The sequence below is a fragment of the Sarcophilus harrisii genome, chromosome 2, assembly GCF_902635505.1.
Source record: "Sarcophilus harrisii chromosome 2, mSarHar1.11, whole genome shotgun sequence".
Classification (NCBI taxonomy): Eukaryota; Metazoa; Chordata; class Mammalia; order Dasyuromorphia; family Dasyuridae; genus Sarcophilus; species Sarcophilus harrisii.
In genome coordinates, this window is record NC_045427.1 from 565,765,029 (window position 1) to 565,785,762 (window position 20,734).

General features: G+C 39.0%; 1 pseudogene; it reads right to left on the reverse strand.

Annotated features, from left to right (window-relative positions):
* Positions 1–6,139: 6,139 nt before the first annotated feature.
* Positions 6,140–7,545, reverse strand: LOC116421028 (annotated as a pseudogene).
* Between the last annotated feature and the right edge of the window lie 13,189 nt (positions 7,546–20,734).

Here is a 20,734-nt window from a genome sequence, read left to right on the forward strand (position 1 = left end):
AGTAGATTTCTTCGACAGAGAAGATCTAATTCAGTTCCAATTGATCAATCATGGACAGAATCATCTGCACCCAGAGAAGGAACACTGGGAAATGAATGTGGACTACTTGTATTTTTGTTTTTCTTCCCAGGTTATTTTTACCTTCTGAATCCAAATCTTCTTGTGCAACAAAAGAACTATATGATTTTGCACACATATATTGTATCTAAGATATACTATCACATATTTAACATGTATAAGACTGCCTGCCATCTAGGGGAGGGAGTAGAGGGAGGAAGGGAAAAATCCGAACAGAAGTGAACGCAAGGGATAATGTTGTAAAAAAAAAAAAAAAAATTACCCATGAATATGTTCTGTCAATAAAAAGTTTTAATAAAAAAAGAAAATATAATTCCTTTGATTCTTTTTCTCTAGTCTGTAAGATCTTCCAGTCCAATGATCTGATGACATTCTGAGACTAAGAGAAATGCAGACTTTGAGGAGAGCCTTGGCAGAAATCAGAGTAGAGGAACTCCTGGAAAAGAAGGTCACCAGATTTCTGAATCTTCATCTCATCCCTGACTATCTGCATCCATGCCCCAAAGGCATACTCTTGGCTCAGTGAGTAAGCTTAGTACCATCTGTGCTTATCTGACCTTGGCCTTGATATTTTGCAGCTTTTTTTTTTTTTTTTTTTTTTTACAGAATCTTTCCTATGCTACTTATGATTCAATGGCTAAGGAATTTTTGAGTAAGTGGCTAGAGCAAGAACAGACAAAAAAGGTAGGAGCAGGCACCTTGCAATAGAATCAGGGTTAGATTCCATGAGAATGACAAAGATTGAGATAGATCTTTCCCTACCTTGCCCCCACCTTCCAGGCGCTCAGAGTTTCCCAAAGGAAAAAGAACCAGTACATAGGAAACAACTAGAAAGCAATCAAAGGCTAACCTGTACTTGAGGCTATAAATGCAATTAAGAATTCAGAGAAGGGCAAGATGAGTGAGTATAGCCTGGAATAGTCATGGTAGGCTTGCTGGAGAGGCGAAGCCTTGGACTGGACTTTAAAGGATGATTAGGATTTGAATAGGTAGAGAGTGAAGAAGATCCAAACTCAGGGAAGGCAAATAGTATGAAAAACATTAAATTAGATGATGACCTGGCTGGTGAAAGTGGTATAATGATGGGTAATAGGGGAGTAAGGCTAAAGAGATAGGATAAGGCTAAACTGAAAGGCCTTGAAAAATGATGAATTTCCACTTGAGGTAGCAAATAACGAGAGTCCTTATAAAATCTTGAGCAGGAGAGGAACAACTGATAAATAAGTGATAGAGTTTGGTAATTTTTGTTCTTTTCTCTTTCTCACCTACCCCCAACCCCAATTTCAATGTGCCCCTCTACTTCTGAGAATCCTACTTGATCTGATAAGCCTCTTGCAATCTGGCTTCCATCCCTATTACTTTCTCAAAAATTATCTCAATCATTATATACTTCAACAACAATACTATAAGATGATCAATTCTGATGGACCTGGCCATCTTCAGCAATGAGATGAACCAAATCATTTCCAATGGAGCAGTAATGAACTGAATCAGCTACGCCCAGCGAAAGAACTCTGGGAGATGACTAAGAACCATTACATTGAATTCCCAATCCCTATATTTTTGCCCACCTGCATTTTGGATTTCCTTCACAGACTAATTGTACAATATTTCAGAGTTCGATTCTTTTTGTACAGCAAAATAACGGTTTGGGCATGTATACTTATTGTGTATCTAATTTATACTTTAATATATTTAACATCTACTGGTCATCCTGCCATCTGGGGGAGCGGGTGGGGGGGAAGGAGAGGAAAAATTGGAACGAAAGGTTTGGCAATTGTCAATGCTGTAAAATTACCCATGCATATAACTCTAAATAAAAAGCTATTAAAAAAAATTTTTTTAAATGATCTCAAGCTAACAAGTTCCCTCCTGTTGGTCTATCCCATTGTCCTCTTCTCAGTCTTCTACTTCCTTGTCTTTTCTTTAGCAAGATATTGCTAAACAACTACTGCTTCTTCATACTCTTCCCCTCTCTTAATTTCTGAGGCTGTACTCTCTCTCTTGACCTCCTCTTCCTTCCCTTACTCCTTCCTTAAACTGAGAATCTCTCTATTCCTTGTCCATCCTCTGTCTTCCTTCCTCTGTCTAACTCTCTTCCTGAATGATTTCATCTATTAACATGATTTCAGTTATCACTATTACACAAATGACTTTTAAATTGATTTCTTTAGAGTAACTCTGAGCTCAAAGTCCCTTTTTCCAACTTCCTGATGGTCATCTTCACTGTGATAAGTCACTGACATCTCGGATGCAACATGTTCAAAATTAAATCCATCATCTTCCTCTCAAATCTACTTTTTTTGCCTTTTCTCCAGTTATCCAGTCTGGAAATCTCACTGTCATTATGGACTCTTCCCTCTACCTCATTTCTTACAGTTATTAAATCCTATTGATTCCACCTTAGAATAGCTTTAGTGCTTATATGTTTATTTCTAATCCACCGTCACAACTCCAGTAGATTCGCTCATTGCCTCTTGCCTTGATCATTGTAATATATGTCTGTCTTGATGGAATCTCTGATTCAAGTCTGTTCCTTTTCCAATCTATTACATAGATTAGATTACATAGATAAATACAATCTATTACATATAGCTGGCGTGCTACAGCCTCTAAGTCTTGTTTCCTTCTTGCTCAAAAACCTTTGATGGCTCTCCATTGTCTAGAAGCAAGAAAGTCACTGAATTGAATAAGTAGATAGTGCTGGATTTGGACTCAGGGAGACCTGAGTTTGAGGTCTACCTCAGTCAGACACTTGCTAGTTAGTATCTAGGGAAATCACTTCATCTCTCTGATCCTTAGTTTCCTCCCCTGTAAAATGGGGATGATAATAATAATTGCATTTAATTCACAGGGTTATTGTGAAGATCAAATGACATAATGCCTGTGGAGTACCTTAAAAACTTTAAGTCTACAAAAATGGTAAATGTTTACCAACAGGTACTCTAAATACAGTATACTTCAAAGTTTAATCTGCATTAACATTTTATACATCACTTTTCTTTCTTTTTTTTCCTTTGGCAAAAAGTAGATTTATTTAGGGGAAGAGGTTATAGACAAAATGGGGGGATATAACAGACACCAAGAATGGTAAATATGAAATAGGGTTGGGAGAACATATAGTTATTCTAACCAGAGTTAGCTAGGGTAAGGAAAAGGATACCATTAGAGGAAAGGCACTAGGAAGGGGGAGAGAGTAACCTCATAGTGGGCTTAATCCTACAAAGGACTTTTCTAAGTCTAGCCAATCAACAAAATAATAAGTCAGGAGCTGATGTGTAAAGTCTGTCAATTTTCAAGGTGCAAATATTCTCAATAAAAATTTAACAATCAGCTTTCCCAGCCTTTGTGAGCTAGCTAACACACTCCTGGCTGTAAACTACTTAGCTCCAAGACCCAGGCGACTATGGCTCCAAGCTATCTTTCCAACCTATTTCACATTGCATACTACATTGGAAGTAGATGACTCATTGCTTTTACCCTCATGGTTTGCCTGCCCCCTCCCTCCCAACCATGATCCTTTAGGCATATGATACCCCATGTCTGGAATGAACTCCTCTCCTGGCCTCAAGCTTGCTAATATCCTTTCCCTCCTTGTTAAGGTACTATGTTCTACTTGAAACCATTCCCCCACCTATCCAAAAGTGATTCTCTTCTGAAATCCTTCAGGCCAGCTTATTTAATATCCCTTTAAGCATTTAAATATTTCCAACTTAAAATGGTTTGTGTATACTTAGCATCCTTTACATTGTAAGCACCTTAAGGGCAGAGACTGTATTTCACCTGGGTGCTCCCAGTACCTAGTATAGTACCCCATGCACTGTGGAAATCTCATAATCTGACAAGAAATGGAGCTTTGAAGGTTGTGCACAAAAGTAACAAGGGGTTAGGATAAAGACTGGAGAATGGGCAGACCACACCAATGTCCTTTGAAGTCCGTGGATTTGTGGGAGTGCAATTACCTTTGGGAGTTTCCTTAAAAACAGTTAGATAGGATAAGGCACAAAGACAGGTTCTCACCTAATCAAGCTGGAGGTGACTCACTGAGCCAAAACATGCAGAAGCAGGTGATGGAGCTACCCAGCCCATTTCCTTATTTCCTTTCCTATAAAGTTCGTCACCTTTAGAACAGAAGTGATGGTCTCCGAAGGAGCTTCTTTGTCCTTTATCTAGTGATCTGTGCTTCTCCATCTTCCTTTCACATTCATTTTTGCTACCAAGCTGAGACTACTTTAGGATATGAACTGGGTAGGGGCTGAGTTTTGCCTTCCTTTGTATTATATAAGTTTATCAATGTGAAGTGACATATAGTAAAAGCTTGATACATGCTTGTTGACTGACTAATTGAAGAATATGTTTGCTACTATCCAAATGTTAAAGGAGATACTAGGACTAAGAAATGTTTAGGGAAGTGTGTGTATGTGTGTGTGTGTGTTCTCTATCTCCCCCTCCTTTCTTCTCCCCTATTCTTTCCACTCCTCTGTCCTTTCCTTTCTTTTCCTCTCCTCTCCTCTTCTGTCCTTTCCTCTCCTTTTCTCTTTCATCCTCCCCCACCCCCCTTTAAGTTATGCAAAGGTACAAAAAGTGAAACTTGCCTTTCAGGCTATGTGAGGGAAACTGAGTTATACCCTAAGTGAATTTCCCCTCCTCATCTCCATTCCCCCACTTCATGAATTTCTCCAGGCACTCTGGAGTCCACAGCTCTGACTGGTCAGTTACTGTGATTTCCAGAGTGCTGCTCAAGTCTTAATTTCTGAAGTGAGGATGGATGGATATGTTTGTCTCAAAAATCCTATCACATATGGGTTTTGTGAGTATCAAATGAAATGTACATGGTAGTGCTCTGAAAATTACTATGTACTATATTTTAACATAGTTAACTATATGTTAACATATTTAACATGTATTGGATTACCTGCCATCTAGGGGAGGGTGTGGGGGTAAGGAGGGGAAAATTTGGAACACAAGGTTTTGCAAGGGTCAGTGTTGAAAATTACCCAGGCATATGTTTCAAAAATAAAAAGCTTTAAGAAAAAAAGAAAGAACGAAGGAAGGAAGGGGAAAAAAAGAAAGGAAAAAAAGAAGAAAATTAGGAAGTATATTAGGAATTTTTTAAATTCAAAAATAAACTAAAATTATCTAATGTATAACAACAGATGACCAAATGTTCATTCAGCACCCATGATGGGCAAAGCTCTGTATGCAATGGGAAGAATTATAAGAGATTGTAGATTGAATAGATTAAGGCAGAGTTAAGTGACTTGTCTAGGGTCACACAGCTAGCCTATCTCAGGCTGAATTTGAATTCAGCTCTTCCTTACTCCAGGCCCAGCACTATTCACTGAGACTCCTAGCTGCCTCCTTACAAAAGACAAGATTATAGATTTAGAGTCTTGGGGGGTCTTTAGAGACCATATAGTCTAGGTGTGTTTATTAACTTATTTTAAAATATTTGTATTGTTAGTTTGTTAACTCTATTTCAGTATAATAAGTTTCCTTTGTAATCCTCTGTGCTTTATTTTATGCATTTAGAAACATTATTTTGAGAAAGAGTCCATAGGCTTCTCTAGAATCCCAAAGGGACCTATGACACACAAAAAGGTTAAGAACCCAGATTTGGTTCAACCCCTTCTTTTTATTCATGAGAATACTAGTGCTCAAAGGAGGGCACTGACTTAACAAGATCACTCAGGTATAAATAGAAGAGTGTTGGTGTTTTTTCTTCTTTAAAATATAATAAGATGATTCTCTCTGGAAGAGCAGGTTTCTTGGGGAGGTTTTCTGGAGGCAGCTTTAGTTTCAGTTACAAGTAAATAATCACCCAAAATCACAGCCAGCTGATAAAAGTTCAGATCTTTTATTGTGTCCTTCAATATAGCCCAGTTAGTTTTTCTTAGAGGCCTCTCTCTATCCTTGGTTCTAAGAGCTCTTGCAGCTTTGTCTTTTGCCTCTGCTTTCTTCAGCCTCCAGCCAGCACCAAGGTGGAAGATGCAATGAATCTCTCTTGCCTTGGAGAGAGGGCTTGTGGGCTTCCTCCCAGAGTGCTCCTCTCCGACCCCCGTCAATATTCCAAAGTAAGTCTCTCTTGTTTCTCTTCAGATTAATTTTCAATTTCTGGAACATTAGCATTCTCCTTCACAGGAGAAATAGGTTTATACTCTGTTTGGCTGAATTTCACCTTCCAGTTCTGGTCCTATTTCTTTGCTATTCTCATTTTCTGAAGGGTCTGCACTTTCAACTTGATTAGTTTCCATTTCCTCTATTTTTGTATCTACATTTTTGACACTTTCTCCCTCCTCTTTCACATCCATAATTTCTTCAGGCTGACTATTCTGTTGCTTCTCTTTTCCCCTAATCTCATTCTCCTCCTCCATTTTAACCTCAGTTTCCTTTTTTATGCTCCTCCTCCTGTTCTTTCTCTGCATCACTATGAACTGCACCTACTTCTTTTTCCTCTTCCTCTCCTACATCCTCTATTTCTACATCATTGTGATGATTACTTGTCTCCTCCATCTCTTCTTCATGCTGAGGCACCTTACCCTCTTCTTGCTCCACCTTCTGTTCTTCATTTTGCACCACCTGAGGTTCTTTTTCCTTCATTGACTGTCTTCTAGGCCTAGCCTCCATTTTATTTATTTGTTCAGCAAATTCATTGCGTCTACCTTCAAACATAGTGTTCATTTTTCTTTGTGACTCTTCTATCAGCTTTGGTGTAGCTGGGCACATTCTTCCAGGAATGTAGAACAAATGGGGCTTTGTTTTAGTTCTTATATATTTAATTATCTTAGAATTATGCTCATTCCATTCTTCTTGCAACTGGGCAAGTTCAACCTTTTGTTCCAAAAGTCGCAGTTCTGTCTGTTTAGCACGTCTTTCTTCAAAAAGTTCTCTCCTTTCATTTTCAACTTGTTTTCTTTATTCTTCTGCTTGCACTTCAACCTTTTGTTCAATTTCTTGATGCCTCTTTTGCCTTTCTGTAGCTACAGTTGATTCCTGCTTAAATTTCTGAAGGGTACCCATTAACAAGCCAAATATACGTCGATTCCTTTGTTTTCCCTTTTCATCCATATTTTGATCCTGAATAAGGTCTCGACATGTGTGCTCTTTGGAGGTAGCTACAACTGAAGACTGCAATGCTGGCTTTTTGACATCATCATTCTCCGCATCGCTTTCTTGGCGTGATTTTCTTCTTGTCTGACGCTCTCCTGCCAGCCTACTGACTGCCCCTTCGATATCTCTCTGTTTGGCTGGGGGTCCTCCTCCACTATCTGAGAATCCATACCTTTGCAATAAACTACCACAACTGCTACCACCACCAGGGCCTGAGAGGGCCAGCAATCTAGCTTGGATGGGTCTCACATCATTAGGATCCCAGCCTATGAGTTTTCAGATATTCTCGTCTACATTTTTTAAGTTCTCCTTGGCTTTTTCTAGCTGCTCCTGCAAAGTTCTCACTGCAACCGCCATCTTCTCCACTGAAATCCACTGAGGGGCCTGTCAGCCTCACGTTCAGGGTGCCAAAATGTGGTGTTCTTTTTCTTTAAAATAATAAGATGGTGGTTCTCTCTGGGGGAGAGGGTTTCTTGAGGAGGTTTTCTGGAGGCAGCCTTAGTTTCAGTTAAAATCAATAATTACTTCAAACACAGCCAGGTGATAAAAGTTCAGATCTTTTATTGTCTCCAATATAGCCCGGTTGCTTTTCTTAGCGGCCTCTCTCTCTCCTGGCTTCCAAGAGCACCCTCCGAATGTCTCCAAATCCAAAGGTTTGTCCTTCAGACTCCAGCCAGCACCAAGGTGGAAGATGCAATGAATCTCTTGCCTTCCAGAGAGGGCTTGTAGGCTTCCTCCCAGAGTACTCCTCTCCAACCCCTGGGAATGTTCCCAAGTAACTCTTCAAGCTCTAAGAGCTTCCTCTCTCTCTCTATATATATATATATATGATCTCCCAAAGGTTAACTCCTCCTTCTGGAGGTGTAAATTCAGATATTTCATACTATACCCTGAAATCTCCCAAACGTGTGAACGCCATTGAGTACTTAAATATTTTTAAGCTCTCTAAAGGTGTGAACACAAGCATTATTGTCTATCAATATTAGCAACTTATCACCTTGTAAGGATTCGCTCTAAGGTGTGAACCAATAAGCACTGTATCAATTTCATTGAGTTAACACTAGGATTTTGACATCTCCCTTGAGTTTTCACCTTGTTTCAAGTTGAGTTGACACTAGCAAGGATCAGAACCCAAAAGAGTTGAAATTTCTTCAATCGTTAAATGCCCAGGTTGGATTCCCACCTCCTTCCTGGAGCTTTCTCTGACCAGCCTTGCTAAAAGTAGTATCTTCCTTCTCTTACCTCCTCCTTTGGGGCTTGTTATCTGGACCATTCATTTGATGTGTGTCAGCCATTCATTTGGCATGTGTCATATGTTTCTCTCTATTGTTAGTGATGACTCCAAATGCAATGTTCTTTCTATTACACCACATTTCATGTCTCACACATTTAATCAAGTCTATACTATGTCTGTAAGACATAAAAAAATAGAATCTATCTGAAATTTATAAATCATTAGAGATGAAAAGAGTATGAGTGATCAGCTAGTCTCATTTTAAATTAAGGCTCAGAGAGACTTAACAGATTTATAGAAAGTTAACTCTGGGAGGATCCTTGCAGATGACTTCCTACACTACCCCCATTTTACTTTAGAGGAAAGTAAAATCCAGAGAAGTTATGCCTTGTCCATCTCCATAAGGAAATTTAGTGGAGAAAGTGGAACTAGAAGCCCACATTTCCAAACTATGTTCAATTCTCTTTCCACTATATTGTGTTGCCTCTGGGGAAATGATTGGCTTAAAGTCACGGGACTCTTAGAAATCAAATTCTCCATGAGCAGGAAGAACAGCCACATCCTATTCCAGCTAATTGTGAGCAAATTCTTTTTTGCATTGAGCTGAAAATCTGCCTCCTAGTAACTTCCACCCACATATACATATGAAAAGATAACTAACAATACAGAGAAGCATATGACACATGCCAAATGAATGGTTGACACATGCCAAATGAATGGTCCAGATAACAAGCGCCAAAGAAGGAGTTAAGAGAAGGGAGATACTACTTCCACCCAGGCTGATCAGAGACAGCTCCAGGAAGGAGATGGGAATATGACCTGGGCCTTTAAGGATAAGTATAGATTAGATAGGCAGAGAGAAGAGGGAGGCATTTTCAGATAAGAAAGGTCTGGTTGTGTTGGCAGGGAAGTCTGTAAACCATTTTAGCTGGTAAGGAGAATTTGTGTGTGTGTGTGTGTGTGTGTGTGTGTGTGTGTGACGGGGAGGGGAAGTCCTGGTAATTAATGTTGGAATAGTAGATTAGAGCCAAATTCATGAAGGACTTTGAATCAATCAACTGAGGAGCATTTATTTATGTATTTATTTTTAATGCGTCATGTTTGGGAAAAAAAACAAACAAAATAAAAGGGAAAAACCATAGTAGAAAACAAAAAAAAAAAAAAGAAAGAAAAAGAAAAAAGAAGTGAACATAGCATGTATTGATTTACATAGTTCTTTTTCTGGATGTAGATGACATTTTCTATCTGTTTATTGGGATTGCCTTGAACTGAGAAGCATTTATTAAGCACCTAATATGTGTCAGGTACTAAGTAAGGTACTGGAGATCCAATAGTTAAATTTTTGAAAAATCTAACCACCCCATAGTTTTTATTCTATGATCCAGTCGAAGCAGATTGACTTTTATTAGGTGGGCAACGGGGAACCACTGAAAGTTTTATAGCATTATTAGATGCTGAAAGCTGTGTTTAAGGAAGGTTATTGTATCTGGCATTTTGTGTAGAATAGATCAGATGGAGAAAAAGATGTGTCTAGTTCTTAGGTGAGATGGTCTTTAAGGTTGTGGTAGAATAAGGAAGAAGAAGGGAGGGCTTAATGTTGAATGTCTAGAGGAAATAGCATGCTGATAAAAGTTTAAGAAGCCATTCTTTAAAATAAAAAAAAAAAAAAAGGTACACGTGGCATTTAAAAAATTTTTATTAACATTTTCTCCATCACTTTCTTATGTTTAAATAATCAAGAAAATGATAAGTCAAGCTCTGATTTGTAGTATTTGCCAATTTCTAGTTATAAATGCTTACATCAGAAATTAATAATGGCTTTTGGGACCCCTTGAACTATCTCCAGCATTCCCTATTGAATAAACACACTTCCCAGGACCTGGCATTCAAGTAGTGCCAGACTCTAACCATTCCTTACAGGTCCTAAGGAACACATAGGTTGTCCCAATGGGCTTGATAAGATTGATGTTCAGAACTTTGCATCAAATGATGGGATTGGTTTAGGCATCAAATGTTGGGGTTCAATCATGTGATGAATTCACAATGGCCTTTCTCTCTGGCACACAGTACTTTTATTTATGAGAAAAGGTTACAAACAAAATGAAGAGATACAATAGACACCAAGAATGGTAAATAAGAAATGGATTTGGGGGAACATGTAGTTAGCAAGGAAAGGGGTTTTAACAATAAAGAATAGAAAAGAGTGGTTCCTCAGGGGAACTCAAAATTAATTAGGAGAAAGAGAATATACCATGAGGTAGGAGTATGCCATTAACTGGCAGGCTAAATCCATAGAGGAGTTTAGCACCCTAAAATTTAGCTAGCTGTAAGAAGGAGAAAGACACCAGGAGGCAGGAGAGAAGGATGAGTTAAAGGGAAAAATGCCCAGAGGGCAGAACACTGTGGCAAGCTAACCCAAAAGGGATCTGGCTAAAATGGCAATAGGCCATAGACAGATTTATAGGAGAACTTTAACCTCTGGGGTTTGACATAACTTGGCTTTCTGATTGAATATAGTAAAGTGGGGTTACCCCAGACCTCCACAACGGGTGGGACTGTAAGGTTGCGCTAATCTCCCTCAGAGCCCTTTCCTGCTTGCCTCAGGAAATAATTTTATTAGTACTTCAGGCTCTCTGCTAATCCTACCTAGTGTCTCAGGACCTCATCAGGGTTGCTTAGCTATGTCTAAGGGTCAGATATTTTATAAGCTCTCTAGAAGCTACCTTTGATAAGTTTTCTACCTCTGATATCACAAGCAGAGAGGCAAAAAAGCTAGGAAGCTGAAAGTTCTCACTCAGCTATGAGTAGGGGGGAGTCCAGAAAAGGAAGCAGACTTGGATATTGGGCAGGAATAAGGGACACGTCTAGAGCAAAAACAGCCTTTTGCAAGTAAGAATAGGCTTAAAAACCAGAGACTTTTCTGAATAATTTAATCATTTTAAAATAAATTAAATACATTTTATTTGCATATTTAAATAAATTTTTAAAAATGAAATAGTTTAAAGTTTATTTTTATTTTAAAATAAAGCAGAATAATTTAAAAGACTCCTAAACATCATCACAATTGGAGTTGGCCTGTAGCCAGCCTGACTATAAACTACAGCAAGCTGTTGTCTGTCTTTAAACATCATCCCCATATGGACTGGCCATGTGATTAGAAATAAAAACAACTACACAAGTTTCCTTTGCTATGAGAGGCATCTGTTTCTCAGAAACACAGTTAAGTATTAAATGAAAAAACTTTCTGAATACCCTAATGCACTAGGTTGTCTCTGGTTGCACCATGGGGCACCTAGCAAATGGACCAAAAAGCAGCTGTTTCCTCTAGGCACAGAGGAAACAGGCCAGCATTCCCTGTTGTATGGCCATGGGTTAAAGGAGAGGGACTGTGTGAGATCCACTTGGCAGGAAGGAACTTGGAATCCAAACTTCCCCTGAAACAGTCCAAACTCCCCCTAAGATAAATAGGATACAAGCTCTTCCTCTGAATGTTTCGTTCAGATTATATCCAGCTTCTTTAGCCAAGGTGGCTTTTCTTAGTCCTTGAACCGGCCCACTGGCAGTGGGTTTTATGGTTTCCCTACTGAATTGCTACTTCTCACACTCCCATCTCTCACGGTAGCCTTGTCCCAGCCTTCAGCTCCAGCCAGGTACAGTCTCTTTCTCCTGTTTCTGGTTCTTTCCCAGGTTGAAATCAGTCCCTACACCAGGATAATTGCTTAATAAATGTTAATTCGATTGGATTGGATTTCTCTCTCATTCAGAAAGTAGGTCTGAGTCTAAATAAGATGTAGTACCCCGCAGGAGCCAGGATAGAGCTCCTGTTTTGGTCTGTTTAGTCCTTTAAGAAAATATAGAATTTCAGTTCTATATTGAACTGGTTCATCTGGTTTTTAAAAACCAAATAGAAACCCTTGTTCAGTGACATAATTAGCAACTGGATTCAATTTGGAGTTTAGTAAATTACTGTTCTTCCTGGTTTATTTCAGCTTAGGTATTGTTGGAAGGAAAGGCTGGATAGCGATGGAACTGGGACTAGTCTATACACACCTTCAAACAAGGTGATTGATCTACTCCCCAAAGTGGGTTATTTGTGCTAGTGCTTAGATAAAGGCTTCTGATTGAGCTTCTAGGGGCCCATTCTCTGCTGTAGGAAGGGAGAGTCAAGGAGATGGAAAAACTAGAGGGAAATAATAAAACAACTGACATTTACTTAGTATTTTAGGATTTACAAAAGGCTTTATTTACCTTATCTCATTTAATCCTTAAGAGGCTCATACCTTATAAGATAAGTACTACCAGTCTTATTGTCAAAATTTTACTGAGCAGAAAATGGGCTGAGTTTAAATGATTTATCTGGCGACCTAGAGATGGTAAAAACCAAACACAAGATTTGAAGCCAGGAATTTCTAATTCCTAAATCAGGACTACCAGTTTAATCTGAGACTTTAATCTCTTAAAATTCTGTCTTTTTATTTTTTTCTGTCTTTTTGTTTTGTTTTGTTTTGCAAGGCAATTAGGGTTAAGTGACTTGTCCAGGATCCCACAACTAATAACTGTTAAGTTTCTGAGATCTAATTTGAATTCAGGTCCTCCTGACTTCAGGACTGGTGTTTGTCCATTGCACCATCTAGCTACCTCCTTTTTCTGTCTTTTGTACAAAGACACCTTCCTTGCGAAAATGAAATCTTAATTTGAACATTGTGAAACTGAACACTGAACATTACAAAAGGAAATCTTTGTGTCTCAGAGTTGCTAAGACGATCCCATGAGAAAGAGCTTTGAAGTGACTAACTTAAAGTGAGTGCAGTGAGATGTAGAAAGGCACCATGGGCACTAGACTTAAGAGTTAGAAGAGTATGATATTTAATCTATATTGGGAGGAGGGAGGAAGAAAAATTTGGAATAGAAAACTATGTTTGCATGTATTTTGAAAAATAAAAAATTATTATATATATTAAAGAAGAGTAAAGTGAGTGAAGAGACCTGAATGTAATCATTGTACTGGTCATGAGACTATGGGCAAGGGACCAATTGTAAAATTAGTTTCTTCATCTGTTAGAAGATAATAATTGTTCATGGACTTGTTGTTAGCACTTTATAAAGTATAAAACAAGATATAAATAAGAGCTACTCCTGTTGTTAATAATATTATTGATCTGCTCTTTAAAGTTCTACCTTTATACCTAACTATAGCTGATAATTGACTCTGGGTTTTTCAAAGCTAGTCCAAGCTGGAGTAGCTCCTACCAAGAGAGAAAAGCTGAGGGTACAAACCTGGCTACCGACTATGTACTTGTCATCAACTAGTTCAAAGGGGCCCATCACCAGAGAAATGGCCATTTATTTATTCTGTTCAATTCAATTCAACAAGCATTTATTGCTGTGCCAGGCACTGTGTTAGGTGCTGGGGATACAAAAATAAAAATGCAAATAATCCCTGCCCTTAAACAGTAACTCTACAAACATGGCATGGGAATAGGTTCTAACCAAGTCTTGTTAGAATGAGAACTACATCAATAGAATCTTTGAAAATTATTGAAAATTAAGATTAATAATAACAATGCAGTGGGCTCCAAATCCAGTTGTATAATTTTCTTTATGTTCTTCTGTAAACTAATGCTGAAATCAGAAAGCAAGATTTATTCCTTTTAGTCTAGTCAAGAAATATCTTCTTGCCTAGAGTCTGCTTTTACAAACAGAAGATTCTCAGTATTTTAACTGCTGGGATCTTTTCCTATCCTCATACCAAGCAAGGGCTCTGATCATACTCCTGAGATATAGGCTCTGTTATTCTACCTACTAATAGGTAGCTTCCTTGTATTTAACTTTTTTGTAAGTATTTCTATAATTCATTTTATATTTATGCTATATGTGTGTGTGTATATATATATATATATTTATATTTTTATCTCCTATTAGAATATAAGATCCTAATCCAACCATTTTGGAGAGTAGTTTGGAACTATGCTCAAAAAGTTATCAAACTGTGCATACCCTTTGATCCAGCAGTGTTACTACTGGGATTATATCCCAAAGAGATTATAAAGAAGGGAAAGGGACCTGTATGTGCACGGATGTTTGTGGCAGCCCTTTTTGTAGTGGCTAGAAACTGGAAACTGAATGGATGTCCATCAGTTGGAGAATGGCTGAATAAATTGTGGTATATGAAAATTATGGAATATTACTGTTCTGTAAGAAATGACCAACAGGATGATTTCAGAAAGGCCTGGAGAGACTTACACGAACTGATGCTGAGTGAAATGAGCAGGACCAGGAGATCATTATATACTTCAACAACAATACTAGATGATGACCAGTTCTGATGGATCAGGCCATCCTCAGCAACGAGATCAACCAAATCATTTCTAATGGAGCAGTAATGAACTGAACTAGCTATGCCCAGAAAAAGAACTCTGGGAGATGACTAAAAACCATTACATTGAATTCCCAATCCCTATATTTATGCCCACCTGCATTTTTGATTTCCTTCACAAGCTAATTGTACAATAATTCAGAGTCTGATTCTTTTTGTACAGCAAAATAATGTTTTGATCATGTATACTTATTATGTATCTAAGTTATATTTTAATATATTTAACATCTACTGGTCATCCTGCCATTTAGGGGAGGGGGTGGGGGGGGTAAGAGGTGAAAAATTGGAACAAGAGGTTTGGCAATTGTTAATGCTGTAAAGTTACCCATGTATATATCCTGTAAATAAAAGGCTATTAAATTAAAAAAAAAAAAAAAAAAAAGAATATAAGATCCTCCCAAGCAGAGTTTTTTTCCATCTTTGTATGTGTAACCCCAGCATAGACTTGTCACAATGGTTGATAAGTGAATATTTATTGGTTGATAGACAACTTTTTCCAGTTTACTCCCTTCTTTCCCCTGGTAGGTAGCAACATTTTCAGCCCAACCCAGTCCGTCAGGCCAAACTATGTCTGTCTTTGATTCTTCACCTTTAATTCTGTCCAGAATCTGGGGAGAACTTTTTTGGGCACAGAGGAAAGTAAGGTACTTTGTTTTCTGAGTTCCAGGCCTACGTTTTAAAATTACATTCTAAACTGCTATCACCCCAACTCCCCATTAGAGGTTCTGTACTTCCTAGGATTCTTCCCAGGATCTTCATCAAGTAGCATCATCTCTCCTTCCTATTGACTAGTACCATCACCATAATAATCTCCCCCCGAGCTGCCTTTTCTTTTTTCCTTTTCTCCTATCTTTATTTACTGAATATTTCAACCCTCATTTAAGAACTACTGCTTACAGTCAAAAAGTATTTAGTCCTTATTTGTGCCAGGAACTGTGTTGATTCAATAATCTGATCAAGTTTCTCCTGGAACAACTTTTCTTTTTATTTAGCATCCCTAACTTTGAAGCAATGATAACCAAATATCAATCATTTGTCCTGCCCTCGTGGTCCTCATCCTTGAAATAATAGAATAAACAACAACAACAGATTTTTATCATAGTGGATATCACCTTTGAATGTTATATTTAAAGGGAAAGGAGGCACTTCAGAATATCTGTCTCAATACTTTCTGAGGGTATAAAAGCTATTTCACTCCTTTTACTAGGAGTGAAGTATGTCAATATTGTTTGTTTTTGAGAAGGGGGAAGAAGAGAGAGAGAAGAGGAAAGTAGAAGAGAGGGAAGAAGGGAGAGTGAAGGAGGGAGAAAGAAGAAAAGAGAAAAGATGAAGAGAGAAAGAGAGAAAGAGACAGAGAGAGAAGAGAGAAAAGAAGAGAAAGAGAGAGAGAGAGAGAGAGAAAGAAAGAGAGAGAGAGAGAGAGAGAGAGGGAGAGGGAGGGAGGGAGGGAGGGAGGGAGGGAGGGAGGGAGGGAGAGAGAGAGAGAGAGAGAGAGAGAGAGAGAGAGAGAGAGAGAGATATCCTGCCCCTTTACCCCTCATTTCTCCTCTCCTGCTAGGTCTTTTCCTCTCCCGGAAGGTGCTGGGGAAGGTGACTCATGGTGATAGGTGGGGGTCCATCTGTTGACTGAAGTGGAAATTAATCTGAGGTAGGGCTAGAAGCTTTTCCTACGTCCAGTTCAGCCTCAATCAGCTTTTTAATTCCAGCTGAATGAGTCTTAGCTTTGAAACTCCCACACAGGTGAATGGATTGTGGAGAGTCATTAAGGTGGGGAGGGGGAGCACAAACAAAGCCTCTCCCCTACCTTGTATCTGCCTCACACACAATTATGACTTTCATTTCACCACCCTCAGAATTATTATCTTTTCATTTTTTTCAGCTCAAAGTTCTCCTTCTATACTTAATTTTGTCATTGCTTTTCCCATCTGAGATTTCCCAACCCACATCTCTCTCCTCTTTCCCATCTTTCTTTTATTATTTTCCTCTTTCCTTTTCTTCCTTTCTCCTCTCTCTCTGCTTTCCTTATCCCTTCTCTTTGTCCTCCCCATTACTTCCTTCTTTTTTTCCTCCCTTCTCTTTTCTTTCTTCTACTTTTCTCTCTTTTATCCCTTCTCTCTTCTTTTCTCCCTTCACTCTCTTGCCCTCTCCCTTTTTCTCCCTCTTTCCTCTTTCCCTCTTCTCCTTTCTCCCTACTTATCTCTCTGTCTTACCCCTTTCTTTTGCCTTCTCTTCCTCTTCCCCCAGTCTCTCCTCCACTGTCTCCTTTCTCTCTTCTCTTACCTCCCCTCTTTCCCTTTTCTCCATTTCCTTTTGCCTTTCCCTTTTCTCTCTCCCTTTCCTTTCCTCTCCCTTTCATCCTTCTTTTTCCCTCACTCTTTTCCGTTTTCTTCCTCTCCCCTCTCTTTCACTCCCTGCCCCACACAATGGCTTTGGCGGTTTTCTCCCCTCTTACAATGCCGCCATATGGCTCCATTATTCTAATATTCCCCAGATTTATGGCAACAATACTGAGAAATAATTAGGTGCTGCCGGGGTGTAAGCCTCAGTGTGAAAACACATCTGTTCTGAAAGGCTCCCTCTGGAAAAGGGAAGGAAAGTGTCACCAGCAATTTTCCTTCTAAAAAAACAAGTGGTAAGTACAACCAGGAACCGAGCTTTGTGCTCACAAAGGCTTTGTTGCTTCCTTGGCAGAAAAGCCTATTACTCAGAAAAGGGATGGGAGGTGGGCCAGAGGAGGGAGAAGACACCTGTCCCATAGGAGCAGCCATGTTGATAGATTCTCTCCTTATCCGGTCGGGAGAGACAAGCCTGGGGTTTACAACTCACTAGGCTGCCGTCCCCCCAAATTCTTGCTCTGGGGGATGGGGACAGAATTGTGTTGAGTAAATTATCTTTAACAGATTCACACGTGTGCTTGAACAGATCACACAGAGGCTCACACATGCATCCCATCAAAAATCACACATACATAACACATTTCACTTACGCATGCTACAGATACTCACATAATACACCCACCACAAAGCAGACAGCTTGCGGTTCACATCGAAGCCCTCCCTGGGAGTCAGAAAGACTCCTCATTTGAATCCCACCCCCATATCTCGACTATCTGTTCCAGTTTAAGCAAGTCATTCAGTTTCTCTCGTTTCCTGTCTGTGAAATGAAAATTATAGCATTTAGCATTTACACAGTTCTTTAAGGTTTTCAAGTTGCTTTACAAATACTGTTTTAGTTTATCATCATAATAATCATGGGTGACAAGTGATATTATCATCCCATTTTTATAGAGGAGGAAACTGAGAAAAACAAAGATTAAATGGACAAATGTCCAAGGTCACTCAGCTAGTAAGTTTGGAGGCAGATTTTGAATTCAAGTCTTCCTGACTAGCTCTAAAACTCATCCACTGCCACTTAGCTGCCTACATAATAGCTAATTATCCAGGCAGTAATGGTACCTACCTACCTCACAAGGATTTTGTAAAGATCAAAATAGAAAATGTTCATAAAGTGCCATGTAAATGTTAGCTTTATTATCACATAGTATCTATTCCTTCATAATTCATACAAATTCATACCACATACTGTTAAACTTATTCAAATTCGTATCCAAACCTAAGGGGGAAAAAACTCTTCTTTTAAACATTTTAAAGTTAACAAAGTTTTTTCCGTGCCACCTGTCAGTATTATTATCCCCATTTTATAGATGAGGAAACCAAGGTTCAGAGAAATGAATTCACTTGCCTATTATTATAGTCAGATAATGATTCGGGTACAATTGGTGTTTAAGGCCAGGACATAAGTCAAAGTTTTCTGATGTCCAAATCCAGGGTTCCGCAGCTCATCAGTGAGCATGGGGGATGCACACACACATATCAGACTCTACTTTAAATGTATTCATACTAGTATATGGAGAGTGTTGTCTGTGGTCCTTTCGTAAGACATGCTGATTTGGGGGGAGCTTGTAGTCTGTCATGATGGGAGTGCTAAAGTCCCAGCTTAAAGCTTCAGTCATGGATTGGGAAGACCCATACTCAAATCTCACCTCAGAACTTGGCCCCTGAACAAATCATTCCAGCTCTCTGAGCCTCAGTTTCCTCATCTGTAAGATGGGGATACTAGTAGCATCTACTCCCCAAGTTGTTGTGAGACTCAAATAGAATAATGTATTAAAGCCCTTTGTAAACCATAAAGGCTATATAAAATGGACTATTGCTGTTTTAGAGCTGCTAATTGGTTAATGTAAGTAACATTAACAGACTAGAAAAGATTAATAACTAGTTGAGGGCAAGAATTGGTTGTACCTTAATCTCTTGGAGGTAGGGATAGAGTTAGGAAAGAAGGGGAGATCAGGATTGAGTTTGAAGGAATCCTCTTTGACAGATGTCCATTTTGTAGCAATAGGCCCAGATAAATGAATGAATGAGTGAGTGAGTAAAAAAATGAATGGAAAAGTATTCATTAAGATGGAGCTATCAGACCTTTCTGATTCCTTGGGGCTTTTGGCTCCATTGCCTTTCTGGATTGACAAGCAGGATAGGGGATCCTCTGGAAGACTAGAAGGAACACAGGACCACAGCCTGGAGATCATCTCTTAGAAGAGTATGGGGAACCAATTCCTGACAGATAGACAGGTCAGAGTGGGTGCCTTGGGTACTTTATTAATCTTGATATGTGAATTTTAAGTGAATGAGGTCCTCTGAGCTAAAGGGCAACAAGTGAAGATAGTAGGGAGAAGTCATCCTAGGGGGTCAGTGGTAAGACCAGAAAAAATTGGGATGGTAGTCTGATCTTGAGTAGTTTTGCTCTCTATGTTCCTTTCTCCCCCCCGAACCCCCCAGGCTGCCTTTGGAAGGATTAACAAGTAGTAAAGGGGAATGAACTACCCTCAACAAGTATTTATTGAAGGCTATGCTAGCAATATTGTACAAATCTGTGTAAGCTATGACCCTTGACCTCAAGAATCTCACAAAATGTGCTTATCACATTGTGATCAACTGCACTGAACAAATTTTATCACTCTCTTTATCTCCTTCACTTCCTTATTCAATTTTAATAGCTTTAAACTGTTATCACAACACCAAACTGCTGTGTCCTGACTCTCCAAGGACTCTGGGTCATCAAAAATGAGTGATTTTATTTTTTCTGAATAAAAATATTGGGCCCTGGGGATTCTACAGTATGACATACCTTCTATTTTTAACACAATCTATCCCCTGGCTGCAGCCATCCCCATGTTAATTACTTGGGGCTCTTTATTAAATAAGAGATGTGTTTCATTTGGTAGATTCAATAAGATCCCAGGACTTATGAGCATGCACAATGGGATTGATCTGATGCAAACTACCACAGGGACTTTGAAGTTTGTACAAGTATTCTGTTTCTAGTCCACTAACCATGTACTGAAGAAACAATCTTTTCATAGGCTGTTGAGCCAGAAATGGATCTTAAAAAACATTAAAAGGCATTAAGACATCAAATCAAGTTTCTTCCCTCCTTCTTTCTCTTTCCTTCCAACTTCTTTCCCTGCTCCCATCCTTCTTCTTTCTCTTTTCCCCTTCTTTTGTCTTCCATCTCTCCTTTCTTTCTTTTCTTCCATTCCTTTCTCCTTTCTCCTAACTGTGTTTGAAGAGGCAAGAATGCTATAAACCTCTAACTGGGGGGGAGAGAATTAGTCCCACTAAACTACTCCCCCCATCTACTTTGACTTGTGGCTCTTGAATATAGGGCTCTAATTTTTTGTTTCTTTACATTTGTTCTTTCCTGCCCCTGGGTGAACCTGACTTATTAGACAAGGCTGAGACCTTGTGAACTGCAGAACATTATAGAGAAATCTTCAGAAGTCTGGGGACCAGATTTTATGGACACCTGAGTCCACTCTCCCTAGGACAAAAAGTAGTACAGAGAGAATGTACTCTCTGGGTATTGGGGAAAATATT